Genomic DNA, 22,367 nt, shown 5'->3' with positions numbered 1-22,367 from the left:
TTGATAGCGAGGTTTCCATGTATTACCTTATTGTTATTTTTGGATAATTCTTTATTGATTTCAAACTGTTCTATTAATTCAAATTTGCAAATTTATGTTCAAAGATATTTCTTTATGGACTCTAAAATACCTGAAAGTAGATTTTCTCCGTTACCAAGATCATATAAAATACAAAAATAGAAGAATATGGCTACAGCAAAACATTAAATTACATACCGAAGCTAAACCAAATAATTACATAACATGGGATCGAATTTACAGCAGAAAAACTGCATGTCGCGAAGCCTATAATTATATAGTACTCATAAGTATCGTATGAAAAACCCTCAAAAATCTCATAAAAAGTATAAAAAACAGTTCCGATAAATTTGCCAATAAAAACGAAGAATATTCTGGGATGCACACGTGGAAAATATCTGCTGAACTACGATACCACACATCGTATTTTATGGAAGCATCACCGTCCGTCAACTTCCTGGCAGATTTCTCAAAACATCGAGAGATTGCTGGGAGGTCTTCGTAAATGTCTAAATAAAACAAACCCACTATGTTAGTCTGGTAGTAATAATTGATAAATAATATGAGACATTACCTACCCACGCTACATCTGATATTATGAATTATCTGACTAAATCGACCTGTCCAAATGATTGACTCTTGGAGGATTTATAATCGTATACTCACAGTTTTCAATTGGTGTTATAATAATAGTAGGCTTACAATAATATAGTCAAATGCCTGTCATTTGCAAAAAGGTGCTAAATATTGGGCTTCGTGTTGTGTACTTCCCGGGTCTTTACGGATGTTACGGTATTAAAAATTCTCTCTAACTCCTTAGTTAGAAGCTGGCTTGAGAGTGAGTCGATTGTTTGGGCCCCGCATTAGTTGAAACATTACTTTATGGTGGAGCGAACTCAAAAGAATTTTTTTAGACTCCTTTACTTGAGGTTGTATGAATACTATCCGTGGCTTTATCCAACTGGCTTCGTCTTAGGTATGCTTATATACTGTAGCTAAAACCCTAGACGATATTTATATTTGGCCACGTATTTTTTTCGACTTATACGCGGTGAAAATGAGAACTCTGTCATTCTTGGTAGTATCGACCTGTACGTCCCTGATAACTATTTTTGAAATCGGGAGCATCAGTATTTTGTTCTCCCAAGGTGCAGAACTAACCTGCCATTGGTAATGCCAATTGGGATGGAAATAACTCTGTTCAACCAAATCACTTCGGATATTGACATATGCCACCTGCGTGAGGATCAGTATAGGTGGTCGTTGCTTAAAAATTCTTAAAATAGGGTCTGCTTAGCTCATTCGGTGTACTTCCTTGAATCTAATTTATATATATATTTTTTTGTATTTACACTTTTCTACTTTTAATAAGTTTTATATAATACTGTTTTAATAATATTTCTTTATTTCTAAATGTCATGTTCTGAAAGTCTTCAATTAATAATTTGTAATGTTCACTATATGTAAAAATAGATAAAATTTGAATTTGAAAATATGCAAATAATAAAAATACCACACTTTAAAACACATTTCTATGTCGCATGTCTTTGACGTACTAGAGAATTTAGAAGAAGATTATAATTTGGTGTTTATCTCAATAATATTTATGATGAATATAATATATATCATTTGAAAAAATATTTTATATAAATAGCAGCATGAGTCAAAATCCTGAACCAACTAGGCAGACATTGTATTTCGTAATAAGTAAAAATAAATAACAATCTCAGAGTATTTGTTAGAAAATCGTTTGAAAACCGTAATGTATTTTTATACGAACTTAACGAGTTTAATTTTCTATAAAAACTTAAGCCATGCAAAAAATATTGATAATAATTAAAACGCAGTGCTGTGCATGGGGTGTTTGTAAGGTGGGTAGCGGCAGTCTTTTACTCTCAGTTCAGATAACATGTTCACTGAACCATACAGGACCGATAACAGAGTTGCAAAATTGTACCTTACAGCACACTACCAGGCTGCCCTTAAAATACGAGTACAGACTTTGCAGGGAGGGTGATAATGGCTTCAAATATTTTAATTTATTGTACCCGTACACCCTGGAGGATCATTAAAAAACTGGTGTATTTAAGCAAGTGTTGAACTGTACGTTATAATTTTTACGACGAAAATTTAACAAAAAAAAAAAATGTAAAATGAGTGACTGCCAATTTCGTGCTCCTATTATCCTCATGTGAATTTTAGCGTACCATAAAGTTATTAAAAGGTCATATAAACTTTTACATTTAAACCAACATTATAATTGATTCTTTTTGGTCGTTTCCTCATGGCTGACCAGTGACTAATACTCTCCACCTTTCATAGCCCTCTGTTTTTATCAGGCGAGAGTGGAAACTGCCTTCAGTAAGCTCCTTCATCGGTCGCTCCAATTAACCTTCATAATATTATTCTTAATTACACAGTGTTTCCTTTCAGCAACAAACTGTATCATTATTTATATTTTTTTGTGTAAATGAAATTTTATTTACAAACTTGCAGTTTTCTGCAGTGGGGAAAGTGTGCTGATAAAATAGTTGTAGTTTTTATTCACAGATGCCACTGTTAAATTAAATAATATTAAACATTAAATGATGTGATCGATTACGAAAGCAATGTGTGCCTACATTAAATGGTTGTCATCTTGAGTTGTTCTCCGGCTAATGATGAAAGAATATATCCGAAAGTTATTATGGAACGCATTTTAAATAAGTTTTAGATTTTTTTTGGATTTTCCGGTTTGTAGCTGTGTTCTGTTCTATCCAAAACATTTAAGGTATTCGGCAACACCACTGCATTCCAAGATTTACAGGCATAACTAGATTTGTTAATACATACATAGTACTAATGCTTGATTTTAAACATTATATCAAAATAATATGATAGTGTGTCTTTGTCATAAAGATAATACATGCAAAAAATCATGATTATGTAAATGATTAAATAATACTGTTTACATATAAACCAATACTACAATAAACCTTATGATTAACTGAAATCATATTTTAATAATATCGAGTTTGTTTAGCCAAAAGGGATTAACCCTCACAGAACAAATTAGACAGGAGGTATAAAAAGTTTTTTGTAGGGGTTCGGTTCAATATTACAATAAGAAATATGTACATACATTGAGTGTATGGTGCTTAATGATTTTGTTCAATCTGTCAATGATTTTAAAATTTATTAACGAAAAACCATTAAAATAAATTGAGGGTTGATTCTTTTTTCCTTATCGGAATTAACAGCATACAAAAGTGTTATTAACCCACAGTAACCAGTACTAGTAAAAGAATTTTAGTAGTTCTCTGCAACTAAAATTTAATATCTGATAGATAACGTGTATAAATTATATATTTTTCTTTATTAAACTCAATGAAAGGTTTGTCATACATCATTCATAGAAAAGAATACAGTAAAATAATACATTAAAAAACTACTATATTGATAAAAACGTTACTATAATACATTACTTGTATTGGAAATGTATTTTAAGCTCATATTAAACATTTTTCGTTAGTTATAAATATATCATAACAATTAAGTTAGCTTTGAATATTATTATCAACGATACTACATAGGCGATCAACATGATACAGGACGTATGGTATGGTAAGAGGGGCTTGGTGAGACGTGGTGCTGGATTGAGAGAAATACGAGTAATCTTGTAACTATTCACCATAATATAATATGTGGGAGGAATATAACAGATGAAGTACATACGTAGGTATTAAGTATATTATTATTAATTTAATGGGTATTATTATAGTAATATGTTAAATTATAATACGACAACATAATATTAGCAATATTTGAAGTAAAGTAGGTCAATCGCTTGAAGTAAAAATAACCAAATCATTTATTTTGATACATTTATTACGTTATGAAATATTTTATCACTTACCAAAATTCGCCAGTTTTCAGACCGGAACTCCTCCTGAAAGAGAGAAATAAATTTTAGAGTGAACTATAAGAACGCCAAAAAGTCCGGTTATGATTTATAAATGTCGGAAAAAAGTTTCGAAAGCACTTTAACAAACAGAATAGGTAGCCCGTGGGAAATAAGAAGTAATCAATGAATGCTCTTGGCAAAATAACATTGCAGCCATGGAGATTATAAATAAAAAACACACTCTTTCGTTGATGTTTATCCAAGAAAGCAATCTGGCCTATAAGTTCAATAACCTACATTTAGAATGTGGCAAATAATTCAGTACCTACATACTATTCACATTCTATTAACTAATCATACATTATTAAATATAAAAACAGAATTGAATTATCTCAATAAAATAGTCTAGGCAATGAAAGGGTCTAAAAATACTAATCTTTGAATAATATTATTATTTATATTGAATATTATTATCATATTAAAATCGAAAATAGTATTTTGAGATGTTAGTTTATAGTATAAAATAATATGTATTCCAGTGGGTCTATTCTATACTTATCGAACACTAAATTGATAAATAGTATCAAACTTAGGATAGGTTTGTATCAAAATATTAGCACTTATTGTAACAATTACACGAAGCCGGTTTTTATTGTTGCAATAAGTGCGATATTTTAACAGCAGCAAGATAGGTGCTGTTAAAATATAGCACTTATTGCAACAATAAAAACCGGCTTCGTGTAATTGTTACAATAAGTGCTAATATTTTGATACAAACCTACCCTAAGTTTGATAATATTTTTCACTTTATCACTTTAGCGGTCGATAAGCATAGAATAGACCCACAGGTAATAAAAGATAACAGGTTTTCAAAATAATTATTGTAACATTTGGTGACATAGTTTATGTATAGAGTGGGCAATGTAAATTTCAATAATTTAAATATATAGGTATAAATAATTAATAATAATGATAAATGAAAATATTCTCTCACTTTTACGAGTAGGTTAGTAATATTAAATAGTAAGTCCCAGATGACACAATATTTGCTCCCATTGGGAGCGGTATCGGGAAAATAGTTTTATGTTAACAATAATCATAATATAATATTATGTAATTCAGAACGTATAGTATATACAGAATTTTGCATTTTTACTCTTTTTAGTAGTATCAATACCTTGATTATTATTCCCTCAAATACATTATTATAATAGTCGACGACGCTACAATCACTAATATAGAATCCTCTTTTAGTTTGTAATTTCAGACTTTAAACTCAATTTTCTTAAAACTATCTTTATGCAGTAGGGTGATTATTCCACTCAAGTCATTCCCATTATCCATAAATATCTAGTAGTATCATCAGTCAACTACTTCAATAAACAGTATATAGTCGGTATTATACTCACAGATTTGAAAACAAATAAAATAATAATGACACCGTATAGATCAAATTAAAAATCACATAGTAATAGGTTTAAAATTAAAACAATAGAAAAATAAAATCAATATTATTTCAAAAATATGTACCTACCAGGATTTATGAAATAATAATGACTATGTTGTCATGTGGCATAATGTGACTTACCAATCACTTTAAAAATTATAAATCATACAATATTTTCACCAAAATCAGCCAGTATAAACGCATTGCTGCTGGTAGAAGGCATCTCGTAGCTGATTTCACTCTTCATATCATGTGTGTACTATGCGTCTACGTCTTCAGAACTCAATTATATCATCGATCCAACAATCTAAGATTTTATATCTCTTTGGTACAATTAGATTTGCACAGTGATTTTGTGAACCTTTTTGAGCTATGTGTATTTTATTTGACCTGCCGATTATCAATTAGAGATTATTTATATTACATACCATTTTTCATCCTCGTATCCGATTATTATTGTTTTTTTCTTACGCACCACGCCCAGCATGAACATTTTTATATCACGCATTGCTACTCTAAGTTTTTCCATTTCACCTTTACTGGCTGCATACCACCTACCACATAGGTTGATCAATGAACGGCTCCTATTGCCCCACGATACGTCAGGCATTTTGATATTTAGCTAAAAATCTATCCTGTATTGTAAATCAATAGTATGCAGTTGTTTTCAAATAGCGCACTATGACTATGAATATCCAGTGGCACCGCAAGCTGATTGAAACAAAATACTAATTTCCGACAATAATAATAAACACGATACAATGATGGATTCCAAGTATTGGAAGTATTGGAAACTGTGTTGACTTTGATTCCAAGGTTTGAGAAACCGCATGGAAAACAACAGAACTCATCCATCCTATTAATTGATTAATTTTGAAAAAATTGAAAACCACTAATCTATAGACATAATATTTTATCACAGATAAAATAATAATACCTATACTACTTAGTTCTCTGTCTTTTCGAGTGAACCATTTATGAGTATCTTTTTTTCAATCAGTAAATCAGTCGACAAGTTTTATCGTTTTTTCAGTATAAAGTGATCTAAATTTAAAAAAATGTTTTGGTTATATATGAACGAGCCCTGAACATCTTTGAAAGAAAAATTCTCCGCCGTATATATGGACCGATCAGGGATGGCACCAATTGGAGGAGAAGATATAATGCTGAGCTCTGCGAGCTGTACGAAGATTGCAGCGCAGTTCAATCAATTAAGATTGGGAAAATGCGATGGCTAGGTCATGTGCACCGTATGAATGACAATGAACCGGCAAAGAGAGTGATGTCCAGCAATCCAATAAGACGTGGAAGAAGAGGGAGGCCAAAGATTCGCTGATTAGATGGAGCTGCCAGTGACTGCCGTATTCTGGGGGTACCAAATTGGAAAGCGGCCACACTGGATAGGGACAGGTGGAGGGAGCTGTTGGAGGAGGCCAGGACCCACACCGGGTTATCGTGCCCATGATGATGATGGTTATATATGTTTATACGATAAGTAAGCGGTATATTTATTGCATTAATGCCAAAATAACACGAGTGGATATTTTCGAGTTTTCAGCGCTTTGTTATCTGCGGTAATAAAATACTCTCGTATGTTTCGTTTATTTGACGCGCCCTGTGATCAATCAACGTTTCATCCATTTTATGCAACTTAACGAACCTTTAGTTATTCACTTTGCAGGATTTGTGTAGTTGATTTAAGCCGTAATTTTATTATATTCATTTTTCATTAAAAATATTGACAATTCATTACAATATGTAAGTAAAGGGTATTTTTTAAGCCCAATAAAACTTGAAATTGTGAGAAATAATACGAAAAATAAGTTATAATCATTTTTTTTACCCTAAGATAATTACGTGGCATTAACGTTTAAAAATGATTTAGGGCATAATATGGCCACCGCAGTAGTTATTGGTAAACCGCATTCTGGACGTCCAACTTTGGTCCACTTTTTCGAACACTGCTGGCTAAAGAATGTTGACTTCCATGGCGTCAATACAATACTGGTTAATCACAATAAACCATTGACTTTACATACTGCCCCCATAAGCAAAAACACAGCTAATGGGAAAAGGTCAATTTTGAGAAAAGAGAGGTTATCATGTTTTTCATTGCTGCTTCATTAAAAGTTAATCAATTTTAATAAATGTTTCGGTTTATAATAGATTATTTAAAAATTGATATTTTGATTACATAAAAATGGCAAAATTACAAAAATATTGATTATAAAACTTCACTATTGTCTTTGTATTTATGATTTTGAATGGAATAATGTCAGTTTCATAAGGAAAAAAACAGTAAATATGTTTTTTTGCTTATAATTGAAATTGTAATGGATATTTTTGAAAAATTAAATACTTATTTTTTAATGTAATGGTATTTTATTTATTAAATTTTATTGGAATGACAATATATATTTTTAAATATACAAAAATTCGTCAGTTTTGGTGGGAAGACTCCCAAAACGTCATCCTATTAATTGTAGGCAATACTCTTCCTTATTTTTGAATTATGCATTTCTTATTTTCCTTTGTTACTCCACATGGTGCAACGTACACTTGAGGTTTTGGTATATTAAGGAGAGAAGTTTTATTCAAAAACCTCATATCGTGCTACGCAGAAGCGATATCAAACGAAGTTTTGTATTTTAAATGAATTGCCTCTGACGGCTTTGACAATCATCATGTCCTTCATGTAGGGTCTACACTAGTGGTATGATAATATTTCAAAAATGTATTTTTAAAATTATGAAATTGGTTGATTACACATGACTTGTCTTAAATTTCTTTCCACGCTCAAAAATGATCCATAAATTGCTGACCTGTTAATTAATATTTAATTACTACATTTAAATATCATGTTAATTATATCTAATGGCCAGTCGCGCCAAACGCGCTTGTCGCAGTGTCATCACTACATGAGTTAATATTGTCAATTTTTCCTACTACTGTATACTGTGAAAGATTATTCAGTGAAATGCACTTCATAAAAAACAAATATCGAAGCCAGTTGACAAATTTAAACTTAGAAGCAGCCATGCGGCTCGCATTGGAAAAAAGGAATATTGATGAATTTCCTTTTGCATTATTTTTAAATATCAAATGTTCAGAGACATAAGTACAAATATCATTAATTTAATAAGACTAGTTAGTTAGAAATGTGTTTTATGATAGATTAAGATTAAAATTAATAAATCTCATTTAGTGCTAACAACGGGCTGGAGCGTTTTCAGTAGTTGGCCATTAGATATAATTAACATGATATTTAAATGTGGTAATTAAAAAGTGATTAACTGGTCATTAATATTTTATTTGCCATTATAATTTCATTGGATTTTGCAGCATTTTGATCAAGTTTATCCAATTGCATACTCTCCAAAAAAAGGTTGAGAATCTTTTTTTCACGATTCTTAGTCCAATTTCGAACTTAATCACCTTTGAGTCTTAAAATATCATTAAAAATGTAGGGCAATATGAAGTTAGTGAATGATTAATTTGAGGTTATCTCATTATTACCAGTTACATGCGGTATTACGTTTATGTAAAAATTCTAGAATCATAAACAAGAAAACAGTAGGCCAGCGTTTTTAAGCAAAAAACACAGCAAATCGATAGATGTGCTGTGTTTTTGTTTATGAATCATTATTTACTGTTTTGTTGCATCAAAAAGCCTAACATTTTTGCAAAAGTAATGAACACATTATGATGCTATATGAAAAAAAATGATTTGCAGTTTATTTTGTTATGCAATTATGTTCAGAATTTTATCTAGTATGTCACCTCATACTTACTTTAATTTTTCATTTTTTCCCATTAGCTGTGTTTTTGCTTATGGGGGCAGCATAGCTCCATAGAAAATAATCCAGAGATGATAAATCTCACAATCTAGGAAGCTAATTGAGAAGTACATTTCTCTAAATTAAGTTATCGCCAAATAAGGATTTCAATAAGTCGATGATTACGGTCGCCGTATAGCACATCGTCTATGGCAGAGGGGGGCAAACTTTTTGGATGGTGGGCCAAATTCAAGAATTCAAAATGAACGGCGGGCCGCAAGTAAAATACCATTTTTAGATATACACTATTTATTATCACGAAAAATAAACATTACAAAAAAATTAATGAGAAGAATGAAAGTGTTGTTACATTTTTCAACATTTTTTCAAATTCACGTGTTATTTTTGTAAAACTGCTTGTAAATAAGCATCGGAGATATTTGATCGTAAATAATTTTTATTGAGGTTCATGATCGAAAATGTTTGTTCACATATATAGGTTGATCCAAAAACAACGAACATTTTTCTTGCATAATCTTTAAGTTGGTCCAATTTGTCTGAATTAAGGGCATTGTAAAATTTGGAGATATCTTCACGACGATGCAATTCTCTTAAATCAGTGTCACACTGCAGATCAATAATCTCAAGTTGTAGCTCTGTCGGTACACTATCAATATCTATTGAAAATGGATCGCGTAGTATTGCTAAACTTGTCTCAATTTTTCGGAAGTCACCAAATCTTTGTGAAAAATCGTCATTCAGAGCTTTAATAAATTTACCGTATTCTTCAAATTTATATTCTGGTATATTCAGCAATTTTAACGTTGGAAAGTGGTCCACGTTGTTATTTGATATTTGTCGAAGGAATAACTTGAGTTTTAATTGTAATCCATTTACACTTTTTACCATACCATGGGCATATATCCTTGCAACGCGGAGTTAAAAGTATTTAAATGTATCACGATGTTCAACGTATAAAATAGAGGTTACATAGTGTGAGACGAGACGCAAGGAAGACGTACCTACTGAGATAATACATTTACGAAACAACGAATTCTTCAAATTTTAATCTATTGTCAATATTTTTAAAAAAATATATAAAAAAGTTATTCATAATCAGAAGTACAATTAATGATGGCGGGCCGCAAAAAAATACCCGTAGTATATAGATAGAAAATATCAAAAATATACTACTTGAACCTGTAACTACTAGACTTGTACCAATGTGCTTAAACCAATTAAGTTACGGGCATCATACTTAATAACAACGAATTGAACTGGTAATTCTTATAAGAGACGCTTATCAAATTGCGTGAATGTTGACAATCAGTTTTTGTGTATAAAATTAAGTATTATTATTTTTAATTAAATAAAACGCAAATTTTTATCGTACTTATTCCTTTTTTATTAAATATCTGGACCGGTTTCGTCCGCCTCTGAGGGACATTTCCATCTAAGAATATTTCATACAACCGGCATTTAGAAGAACAAATTCATACAGTAACAAAAACAATCAACCGATACATTGAAGTATCCCACCAATGATAATTAATTAATTATCATCAACAATTATCCTAATTACTAACCGACGCACGCCCGGATCTCTCCAAAATTTTAATTAAACGTACTTGTACCTACTTGCTAATAATTTATCAAACCATTTATTTTATTCAACAAATAATTGACACGATTTAAGAATGTAACATTATATTGGATATATAATATCATTCACCTCAGTTATAGGTAAATATACTAGAAAAAATATTTTTTTAAAAGAATCTGTTTAGGTGAATAGACAAAAAAAATCGTATGTCATACACACATTATAGCGTAATGCTAAAACAAACAAACAAACACTATTTTTATTTAATGCGTGACAGTAAGTAGGTAAGTACAGATTAGTATTTTTCTAAGAGTAGATACTAATTCAATACACATCACCGTTTATAAAAAAACTTCCTCTAGTACCCAATGCAAACTCTTTCGGGCATAAATAACACTAGAATACGCGTGATTCTTATTCTGATTATCCATCATCGTATGTTTAAACATTGTTTAGAAAAATCTTTCTCGTTTGCACTAAGATGTCCCAAGCTGAGAAATGGTCTCTCGTAAAAATTATGCCCTAATGACCGGTCTAGCCAAAGATAAGACCGACTTGAGAAGCATTTGCCTTTCAACCGACATATGGGGATACTCCCAGAGGATGTCATCAGTATCCTGAATTTTGCAATAGAAGCTGCTATTAAGCCAAACTGGCGGCAAACCCACTGGAGAACTCGACAAGCTGGAGCATATATTATTTTAGGTAGTATTATCAAAAATTGTATGATAAATTTTTCAGAACCAACTGACGTCAAATATATTATTTATTGCTACATCGTAAATACTAGATCAAGAGATTATATAGATTGTTTTTGATTTAATATGACAAAAAATAAAAAATAACCGGAATCACAAGTTTCGCGCAAAAAAAATCGGTTATAAATGTCAATAATTAGAATACATTATTTTTTTATAATATAATAATTACAATAAGAGTAGGTACTTACAATACGAAATTGAGTTAACACACAGAAAACGTTCGTCTGCATCGTATTTTTATGTTATAAAAATATTATACGTTCAAATAGGATATTATTTGAGAAGAAATAAATATTCTTAAAATCATCTTCAAATTAGATTTTCTCAACACATACAAAACCGGACATATATCTTTGCACTAAACTAAGCCATCGATATACAGTATATATTTTTTGAAACGTTTTATTCATTATCAGCATCGTCATAATAAGTAGCCGCACAACCCAGGGCAGATCCTGGCCTTCTGGAAAAACTTCCTCCATTTCCCCCTATCCTGGGCCAGTGTCATCCAGGTGTCTATGATAGCTGCTCTAGGATCTCCGTTGATACTTTTCAACCACCGGAGTCTTGGCTTGCCAATCGACCTCCGTCGTTATCCTCCGTTAATTATAGGAAATCATTTTTTTTATAATAACTATGCTATGCTCCGAATGAATGAGGATGTAAATTAGCCTAACAGAATTTATTTTATTTTATTATTATTAGATGTTAGTTCATTGCTACCTACGAACTTTATCAACCACGGAATTCCAAATCATTATTTTATATATTGAATTGAGGGAACTGTATTGCAAATGATCTTTACAGGGTTGTAATAGTTATAAACTATTTTTTCAGTTCATTAGAGTTGAGAAAACTAGGTACCTACCTACTTGTGAATTTTATCTACTCACGGTATCCTTATGTTGAAAGAAAGACAATCAGTGGATTCATCAACATCAGGCGATAATAAATATTATGCTTATTCAATTCAATTTTGAGTATAATATTTTTTACATTATTTTGTTACGTTGCGTTAGAGTAATTTTCAAAAATAACCTTGTACACTTGCCTTTTTCTATTTGAACACGCATTCAAAAATGTGTGCGTACAAATTGTTAAACCTCAAAATTAATTAAAGCCGAGCGTAAACGCACAAGAATAATATCAAACAGAGTAAAGAAACAAAATAATTTAAGCACATAAAAGCTTTCATAATATTTGTTTTAACGGCCCCAAAAAAGCACCCCCACGTGGTTGGCGCTAATGTTTTTTAAAAAAAATGTATCCCACTATGTACAAACTTCAATGTTTGGTATTTGCTTGCAGAAAGCGGCCGCGCTTGTTAAAATTAAAAATATTTTCCCGTTTGCGGAATTTGAATATAATCACTTCCGTCAGTTCACCTTAAATACTTTTGGGCTTCCCATTTTTTTTAAGCCGGGCCACTCAATTATTCTGTCAGCTGGTTGCGAAGGAAAATAATTCACGTGTTTAATGCATTCGCTTGCGCCTAATATTTGCAGCAAAACTAATTTTGAAAATCATATTATCGGAAAAAATAGAAGAAAAACATTACAACAGAACCAACATTTTATACGACACATAAGATTCATAAAGATACACCATCATAAATTTAGATACTTGCAAAGTGAATCAATCTCAGAACGATTTCAATCATGTTTAAAAAAGATTCAAAATTATTATTGATGTTATTTCGTAATCCATTGCACCAGCATCAGCTGAATAATATTTATAACTAATTTAGAATGTTGCAGTTTTTTAAAATCCTAAATTTAAAAAAAAAAACTTTAATTTGAAATATCTAGATAGGTAGTTGAAACGTTTGTGAAAATACAATATCTGTCTATAAGCTCTTTCTTTGAATAAAATTTGTCACCTTAAATTATTGAGACCTCAAAAGGATTAGGGTATTAATAATATATATACCTACCACTGATATTTTTGATGACATTTTTTTAGCGGAAAATTGCTCGAAACATCAGACCGATTTACAAATAAAATAAAAAAATGAAATAAAATAAAAGAAAGAATGAATTCGAATGGAATTCTTGTCAATCGGCACGTTGACAAAGATGTAATTTGTATGAAGTTTAAAAATAAATCGTCAGCATATCTGAAAAAAAAAGAAAACTACATTTTTAAAACAATATTGCTCAACTGAGATTTATCTTGAAACTATGAATTCTATTTTACCAAACTGATTATAATATAACCAAATATACTACCATTATCATCTACAATTCTTCAGTGTGTATCCTAGTTGCGACCCAAAATTAGTGCTCGAAATGTATAATTTTATGAATCGGAGTGCTCAATTATTTCCGATAAGTAGGTTTGATTTTTATTGTATGTTTTTTGAACGGAAAAATGCAATAAAATCATTTAAACTTCTAACATGCATATATTAATAAACTAAAAAGATTGTGTCAGAAAGATTTTCAGTGCCATAACCGAATAAATCTAATTTATACAAAATATACTATCAAAAATAAACATATAATATGTAGTCTATTTTCTTCCTTTATTTGCCACCCATAAGCAGTATTAATTATGGTCTGTCTAACCTCACGTCACGTGACTATGTTATATTAATAATATGTAATGTACCTAATATTTTACAATTGTATAGTTACCTTGTTAATGTAAGATTAATAATACTATATATTTACATTCTCAAAAGATAATATCATAATAATATATGAAAGAAAAATCTGGTACGATAATTGTTGTGTTGCAAAATATAACAAAAACTGATTATTGCTTACAGTTTACACAAATGTGAATTTACGACATGTAATTCTTTACCATGCGATAAGGGTTGTTTAAAGGTTTAAGAAAGTAAATGGATTGGAGCACTAGTCTTCAGGATTTCACAAACTGTAGCTGCGATTCGATGCGCTCTGATTCATTTCATATTGATATATTCCACTTACGTGAGAGTGAATTTAGGTGGACGTTGTTTTATAAGTTTTTAAGATAGGGTCTATCAAAGTTCACTCTGTGTGCTTCCATCTTCTTTTATTTTGTTACTTATTTTATTTATTTTCTTATTTTATTACTTATTTTCTGTATTTTTATTTTTAAAAAATTATTAACACTTGTTTTATATCATGTCGTGAACGCTTAGAATTTATAATTTGTTATGTTCATTACATGTAAACTAATAAATTTGATTTGATTTGATTTCGAGAGCTGCTATGATTTGCAGAGAAAAGGAGTGGTGGTGTATCAGAAAATTATATTTTCAGGTGAGATATAAGTGTCATTAATAAGTACATTACCATGTTAATAAATTTAACTTGACCTTGTAAGCAGTATTATTTTTACGAATAAATAAATATAAAAGAAAATATTACTTGAAAAATGAAAAACCATCTGGCCAAAATGATTATAATTAATGACAAATCTCATATTACAAAAACGGTATATACATAATATAGATAAAGGTTTGTACTCGTATTATATGGAATTTTCCTGTCAATGTAACTTATTGGAGGCAACTGAACTTTAAAAAATGTTATTTGAAAAAAATTTGGGTCATACAAGTGATAAATATTCTTAATTATTTGTACAATTTATTTTTATGACATATATCTAAAATAATTTTCATTACTATTTATTATTATAAGAAATATTGTGATAGTGATCTCACAACTTTCCAACAGAATGGACAAGTCACATTGTTATAATTATACAATGCGTTGTAAGTTGATTGTGAATGAATTCTAGCGAGCAGTCGGTCCGGAGATGAGCGGACAACGTCAAGATCCTTAGTATAACTCACTGAAGAGAGAAAAAGATAGCTCGGAAATGTAGCGTCAGATTAAGTATAATAATATATATATGTCTTTGAAGTAACGTGGTTATAATATTGTGAACAATTAGTATAGCAATAATAAAATAATCCATAAACACCGCCCGGCAATAAATTTGAACAATTCACCCCGAAGTGATTGACAATATAATTGAAAGAAAGCCTTTTAGTTTAGCGGCATAGTAAAAATATTGTGCACTTTTGTATAAAAGTATGAACTTTGGCTTGATGAATTATTGGTATATTGTTAAGTTCATTTTAATTATTGACCCACTAAAAAATTTACCCAGGAGTCCTAAATTATAAAATGGCAGAGATTTTTTTTTTTTAAATTTAAGTCATTCACTGCTGACTAGATAATGTTTTTTTTTAATTACCAACTTTAAAATGCACGTTAATTACATCGATCGGCGGCCTGGTCATTACGCGCCAAGTGCGTCATCAGCGTCCAAAGTATTAATCACCGTTTTTTTTGATTCATTCTCAGTTTGAACATAATATTTTATGATGCTGAATACTAAGTTTAAGTTAAGTTTGGATTTTTAATTGGAAGCCCATAAAATACCAAGATGGTGACCAAATTTCAATGTTTCTATAACAATCGTCTAATTTGATTGATTTTCAGTTTAGACATGTAGTTTATGGTGCCGAAAACTAATACAAAGATAAATATGATATTTTGCAATTTTAAGCCTATAAAACACCAAGATTTCGGCCAAAAATAACGTTTTTTTCTGATTCCATTGATTATTTTTAGGCATAATTATTAATTTTATTGTAAAGATTTTATAACTTTTAAAACATTGCTTTATTAAAAGATTTTATATAGTCAAGTCGCCAACAACTTATGGGTCACTGTGTACATCTGTATCCAACCAGCAGTTATTTGAAAGAATATTTACCTACATAATCTAATATATGATTTTCATCTTAATATATAAAAATTAATATTTGTGTGTTTGTTTGTTCGTATTTAATGCGCAGCCATACCGTTCATCCGATTGCAATAAAACTTTGTAAACTTATTGCTTGCACTTGCGGGAAGAGTATAGGCTATACTAATATATAAAAATGAATGTCTGTCTGTCTGTCTGTGTGTCTGTCCCGTATGCGTTCCTATACCATTCATCCGATTGCAATGAAATTTTGGTAAGTGGTTGCATGCACACCCATGAAGGTTTCTGAATTAGAAAAATCATCATCTTCTTCTTCTTCTTCATTATATTTTCTTTTATTCGTATGGTTCCTATACCATTCATCCGATTGCAATGAAATTTTGGCAAGTGGTTGTATGTACACCCATAAAGGTTTCTAAATTAGAAAAATCATCATCTTCTTCTTCTTCTTCATTCTATCTTCTTTTATTCGTATGGTCCCTATACCATTCATCCGATTGCAATGAAACCTTCGTCAGTTGTTGTGGTAACACCCTCAATGGTTTTTGAATTAGTACAACCATCTTCTTCTTCTATTCTATATTCTTCTATTCGTATGCGTTCCTATTCCATTCATCCGATTGCAATAAAATTTTCGTCAGTAATTGTGCCAACACCCGCAAAGGTTTCTGAATTAGTACAACCATCTTCTTCTTCTTCTTTTTCTTCTTCTTCATTCTATCTTCTTTTATTCGTATGGTCCCTATACCATTCATCCGATTGCGATGAAACCTTCGTCAGTTGTTGTGGTAACACCCGCAATGGTTTTTGAATTAGTACAATTATCTTCTTCTTCTTCTTCTTCTATTCGTATGCGTTTCTATTCCATTCATCCGATTGCAATAAAATTTTCGTCAGTAATTGTGTCAACACCCGCGAAGGTTTCTGAATTAGTACAACCATCTTCTTCTTCTATTCTATCTTCTATTCGTATGCGTTCCTATACCATTGATCCGATTGCAATGAAATTTTGATCAAGTGTTGTGCTCACGCCGCAAAGGTTTCTGAATTGTTACAACTATTTTCTTTTTCTTCTATTCTATCTTCTTCTATTTGTATGCGTTCTTATATCATTCATCCAATTGCGATGAAATTTTGACCAGTTGTTGTGAGTACGCCCGCAAAGAGTTCTGAATTAGTACAACCATCTTCTTCTTCTTCTATTCGTATGCGTTCCTATACCATTCATCCGATTGCAATGAAAATTTGACTAAGTGTTGTGTTCACGCCCGCAAAGGTTTCTGAATTGATACAACCATTTTCTTCTTCTTTTTCTTCTATTCGTATGCGTTCTTATACCATTCATCTAATTGCGATTAAATTTTGACCAGTTGTTGTGCGCAAGCCCGCAAAGGTTTTTGAATTAGTACAACTGCCTTCTTCTTCTTCTTCTATTCGTATGCGTTCCTATACCATTCATCCGTTTTTTTGGATCCATCCGGAACTTTGGTGAGTTGTCGTGCGCACGCCTGCAAAGGTTTCTGAATTAGTACAACCATCATCTTCTTCTTCTATTCGAATGCCTACCTACACCATTCATCCGATTTCAATGAAACTTTGGTGAGCTGTTGTGCGCATGCCCACGAAGATTTCTGAATTAGAAAATCACCTTCTACTTCTATTCGTATGCATTCCTATACCATTCATCCGATTGCAATGACATTTTGATCAAGTGTTGTGCCCTTGCCCGCGAAGGTTTTTGAATTAGTACAACCATCTTCTTCTTCTTCTATTCGTATGCGTTCCTATACCATTAATCCGAATGCAATGAAACTTTGGTGAGTTGTCATGCGCGTGCCCACGAAGATTTCTGATTTAGAAAATCATCTTCTTCTACTATTCGTATGCGTTCCTATACCATTCATCCGATTGCGATGAAACTTTTGTCAGTTGTTGTGCGCACACCTGCGAAGGTGTCTAAATTATTATTATATAAAATACAAAGTTTGTTGTTTGTTTGTTCCATCCAATTTTGATTTTTTTTTTACTACATATTAATAACATTAATAACGTTTTCATATTTTGGATTCGATTTTAATTTAGTGTTCTTTTGTTTGACCTTTACTCCTATTAGAATTATTTTCATATTGCCATATTGTATTACAAAGATATTTTAATATTAAAAAAATAATTACCTATTATTATTTTTCAAATATCTAAGATAAATATAACCACGAAGCGACCCTGTGCGAAGCCGGGTACTCCAGCTAGTAGTAGATAAATAACATTATATTGAAAAGATTAATTATTATGAGAAACGTGTTTCCCCGAAACGTGAGCAAAACATGCCTAAAAATAGCATCGGGCCGGCGGAATCTCAGCGCTCGGCGGCGAAAGTTTACACAATGGAAAAGCTGAGCTGATACTGAGCCAATCAACACGCTTGGTTTCCATCACACACGCGGTTAATCTGCGGAAACTCCGCTCAGGTAAACGGGAACACGCCGCAAATCGTTAGCCATTGATGCCTAGTCAGCTGTTTGCTACGCTCGAAGTATGGTGGAGACGCTAAGAAATGTCTTAGCACTAAATTATTTGTCAGAGGCGTTTTTAGTATGCATTTTTCACGTGTCGCTATCTGACGCTTGAATCATTTGCTAGTCTGGACAAAAAAAAACATAAGGTATTTTCCCTCAAGAAAAAGATTCGATTATACCAAAAGGGAATCATGTGATGTTACTTATATGTACATACAATTTTGCTTTCATTAAATAATATTAATTATACACAAGTCACGATGGCCGCGTAGGCCGACAAGTAGCTGGGTCTGACAAGTACCTACACATATTGTTTTTCAATTTGTATATTAGTCAGAGTATGGACCTAATAGGTTAAGCAAGTGGCGGAAATCTATTTCTCGTAAATCTGTTAATACAAACCTCCACTCTGTGGAGGCCCATATGATCTTATTAGGATCGGACATGGTAGAAAAAAATTGATGGTTCATTATAATATAATGTTAATAATTAAAAAAACTCAAACAGTCTTGAAAAACTTCAGAAACAAAAATATTATAAAAAAATCTAAAAAAAATGTTTGACTGAGTAGTACCTGTAGTCAGGTCTTTTACTTTCCGGGTGAGTGCTTTCGCCTATAATACAAGATATCGATTCGTCTATGATTCTATTTTTTTCTAATACGCATGATGTTTCTGAGGTTTTTTTAAAATTGGGTCTTTACTATAATAAAAACCTTACGCATTGAATAAAAAATAGCAAAATTTTATAATTTGAAGCACTAGAGTAGCTAAGACACCTATATTATAATGGTTATTTATCTGTAAAATGAATTAAAATGCTCTTGTAAAACTTGTTACAATTAAAACTGCATCGTGAGATAGCTGCTTCCTATGCCAAAATGTATTATCATTTTTTGTTTCCTTCAGCCCTATGGTAAATTTATCATGTTTCTATGGCTATAATAGCGTTTTGCATAAGTATCTTTTTCATAATCCATATAATATTATTATTTACCGAAGAAGAGCAGTACAAGACTGTACTGGCGGAGAAATACAGGATGCAAACCAGATCCTCTGGGAATGTCCTAAAATGCATACGGAAAGGGAAGAGCAGCTCAAGTCGGTTCAACCAGCTGTTGGCTCCATCGCACCGTCCGAACTGATCACCACAAAGGCCAATTTTATTGCATTTAGAAAATTTGTGGCGTCATACTGTCAACGTGAAGATCTCTTCGCTTAGAATGTCCGACACTTTTGTATTAGCTTTGATTTGCTACTTACTATAATTTTTAATATTACCTATATGTGCTCATCTTTCCCATGAGTACCGTAACTTAATGTCATGTAAATTCAGTCAAAGCACATTTGAATGCATGGCGACCTTAGTCTTGGATAACTGGTCCTGAGACATTCCCAGTCATAAAAATAAAAATGATGCTTCACATCCAAACGCAGGGTTTGGTGATACGCCCGATTAAGACTGGGCGTGGTGTGGGGTGGGTGTGGTTTAGTGGGGTCATTAACTTCAATGCACTGGACAAAATCGGTGGAAACCAAGGCTTGAATTGAGTCATACCACAATAAAAAGAAGAAAGTTTCATTTTTTATTGTAGAGTTATTTAGATTTTACCAATATAAAATTTCAATCAAATAACAACCATCAATAATTATTAATAACTAGCTGAAGTACCCGGCTTCACACAGGGTCGCTTCATGGTTATATTTATCTTAGATATTTAAAAAATAATAAGAGGTAATTATTTTTTTAATATTAAAATATCTGTGTAATACAATATATCAATATGAAAACAATTCTAATAGGAGTAAAGGTCAAACAAAAGAACACTAAATTAAAATCGAATCCAAAATATGCAAACGTTATTAATGTTATTAATATGCAGTAACAAACCAAAATTGGATGGAACAAACTTTGTATTTTATATAATACTAATTTAGAAACCTTCGCAGGTGTGCGCACAACTTACAAAAATTTCATCGCAATCAGATGAATGGTATACGAACGCATATGAATAGAAAAAGATAGAATAGATGAAAAAGAAGAAGAAATGGTTGTCTCAATTTAGAAACCTTTGCGGGCGTGAGCACAACACTTGATCAAAATTTCATTGCAATTGGATGAATGGTATAGGAACACATACGAATAGAAGAAGAAGAAGACGATTGTACTAATTCAGAAACCTTCGCGGGTGTTGGCACAATTACTGAAGAAAGTTTTATTGCAATCGGATGAATGGAATAGGAACTCATACAATTAATAGAAGAAGAAGATGGTCGTACTAATTCAGAAACCTTTGCGGGTGTTACCACAACAACTGACGAAGGTTTCATCGCAATCGGATGAATGGTATAGGAACCATACGAATAAAAGAAGATATAATGAAGAAGACGAAGAAGATGTTTGTACAAATTCATAAACCTTTGCGGGTGTTGGCACAACCACTGACGAAAGTTTCATCGCAATCGGATGAATGATATAGGGACCATACGAATAAAAGAAGATAGAATGAAGAAAAAGAAGGAGATGGTTGTACTAATTCAGAAACCTTTACGGGTGTTACCACAACAACTGATGAAAATTTCATCGCAATTGAATGAATGGTATAGGAACAATACGAATAAAAGGAGATAGAATGAAGAAGACGAAGAAGATGTTTGTACAAATTCATAAACCTTTGCGGGTGTTGGCACAACCACTGACGAAAGTTTCATCGCAATCGGATGAATGATATAGGGACCATACGAATAAAAGAAGATAGAATGAAGAAAAAGAAGAAGATGGTTGTACTAATTCAGAAACCTTTACGGGTGTTACCACAACAACTGATGAAAATTTCATCGCAATTGAATGAATGGTATAGGAACAATACGAATAAAAGGAGATAGAATGAAGAAGAAGAAGAAGATGATGATTTTTCTAATTCAGAAACCTTCATGGGTGTGCATACAACCACTTACCAAAATTTCATCGCAATCGGATGAATGGTATAGGAACGCATACGGGACAGACACACAGACAGACAGACAGACATTCATTTTTATATATTAGTATAGCCTATACTCTTCGCAAAAGTGCAAGCAATAAGTTGACAAAGTTTTATCGCAATCGGATGAACGGTATGGCAGTGCATTCAATACGAGCAAACAAACAAACACACAAACAAATATTATTTTTTATATATTAGATATATCATAATGAGTAAAATAACGTTGTTTATAATGACGATGGCCGAGTGGCTTAAATGCCGGCCTATAGAGTCGAGAGTCCCAGGTTCGAATCCTGGGTCTGGCAAGTACACATATTGTTTTTCAATTTGTGTATGAGTCAGAGTATGGACCTACTAGGTTGAGCAAGTGGCTGACATCCATTTCCCTTAAAAAAAAAAACAAAAAAAAAAAAATCTGTCAATACAAACCTCCACTCTGTGGAGGCCCATATGATCCTATTAGGATCGGACATGGTCAAAAGAAGATAATGAAAATAGAATCTATGAGATATCTAGGTACTGAATATTATTCTAAAGGGAATCGGCAATTCGACATGTATCCAATTACAGAGTTGTATGCGGTGACCAAAGAAAAGCCCACGGTGGCCGCGCGGCATAAGCGTTGGACTACAAAGCCGTGGGTCCCAGGTTCGAATCCTGGGTC

The 22,367-nt window shown here is 31.9% G+C and overlaps 1 protein-coding gene across 7 annotated transcripts in view; it reads right to left on the bottom strand.

Annotated features, from left to right (window-relative positions):
- The window catches only part of LOC147078430 (CUGBP Elav-like family member 1), an 807,474-nt gene that overhangs the window by 619,553 nt on the left and 165,554 nt on the right, over positions 1–22,367 (bottom strand). For all 7 annotated transcript variants that reach the window (XM_085959510.1, XM_085959523.1, XM_085959480.1 and 4 more), the window contains one exon: positions 3,914–3,946. The gene's annotated coding sequence lies outside the window, so the exon portion shown is untranslated. The remainder of the gene's footprint in view (positions 1–3,913; positions 3,947–22,367) is intronic.

This window comes from Rhyacophila brunnea, unplaced genomic scaffold (assembly GCF_057557595.1).
Source record: "Rhyacophila brunnea isolate RB1 unplaced genomic scaffold, BYU_Rbru_1.0 scaffold_11, whole genome shotgun sequence".
NCBI lineage: Eukaryota > Metazoa > Arthropoda > Insecta > Trichoptera > Rhyacophilidae > Rhyacophila > Rhyacophila brunnea.
This window is presented reverse-complemented; position numbering and strand designations above follow the sequence as displayed.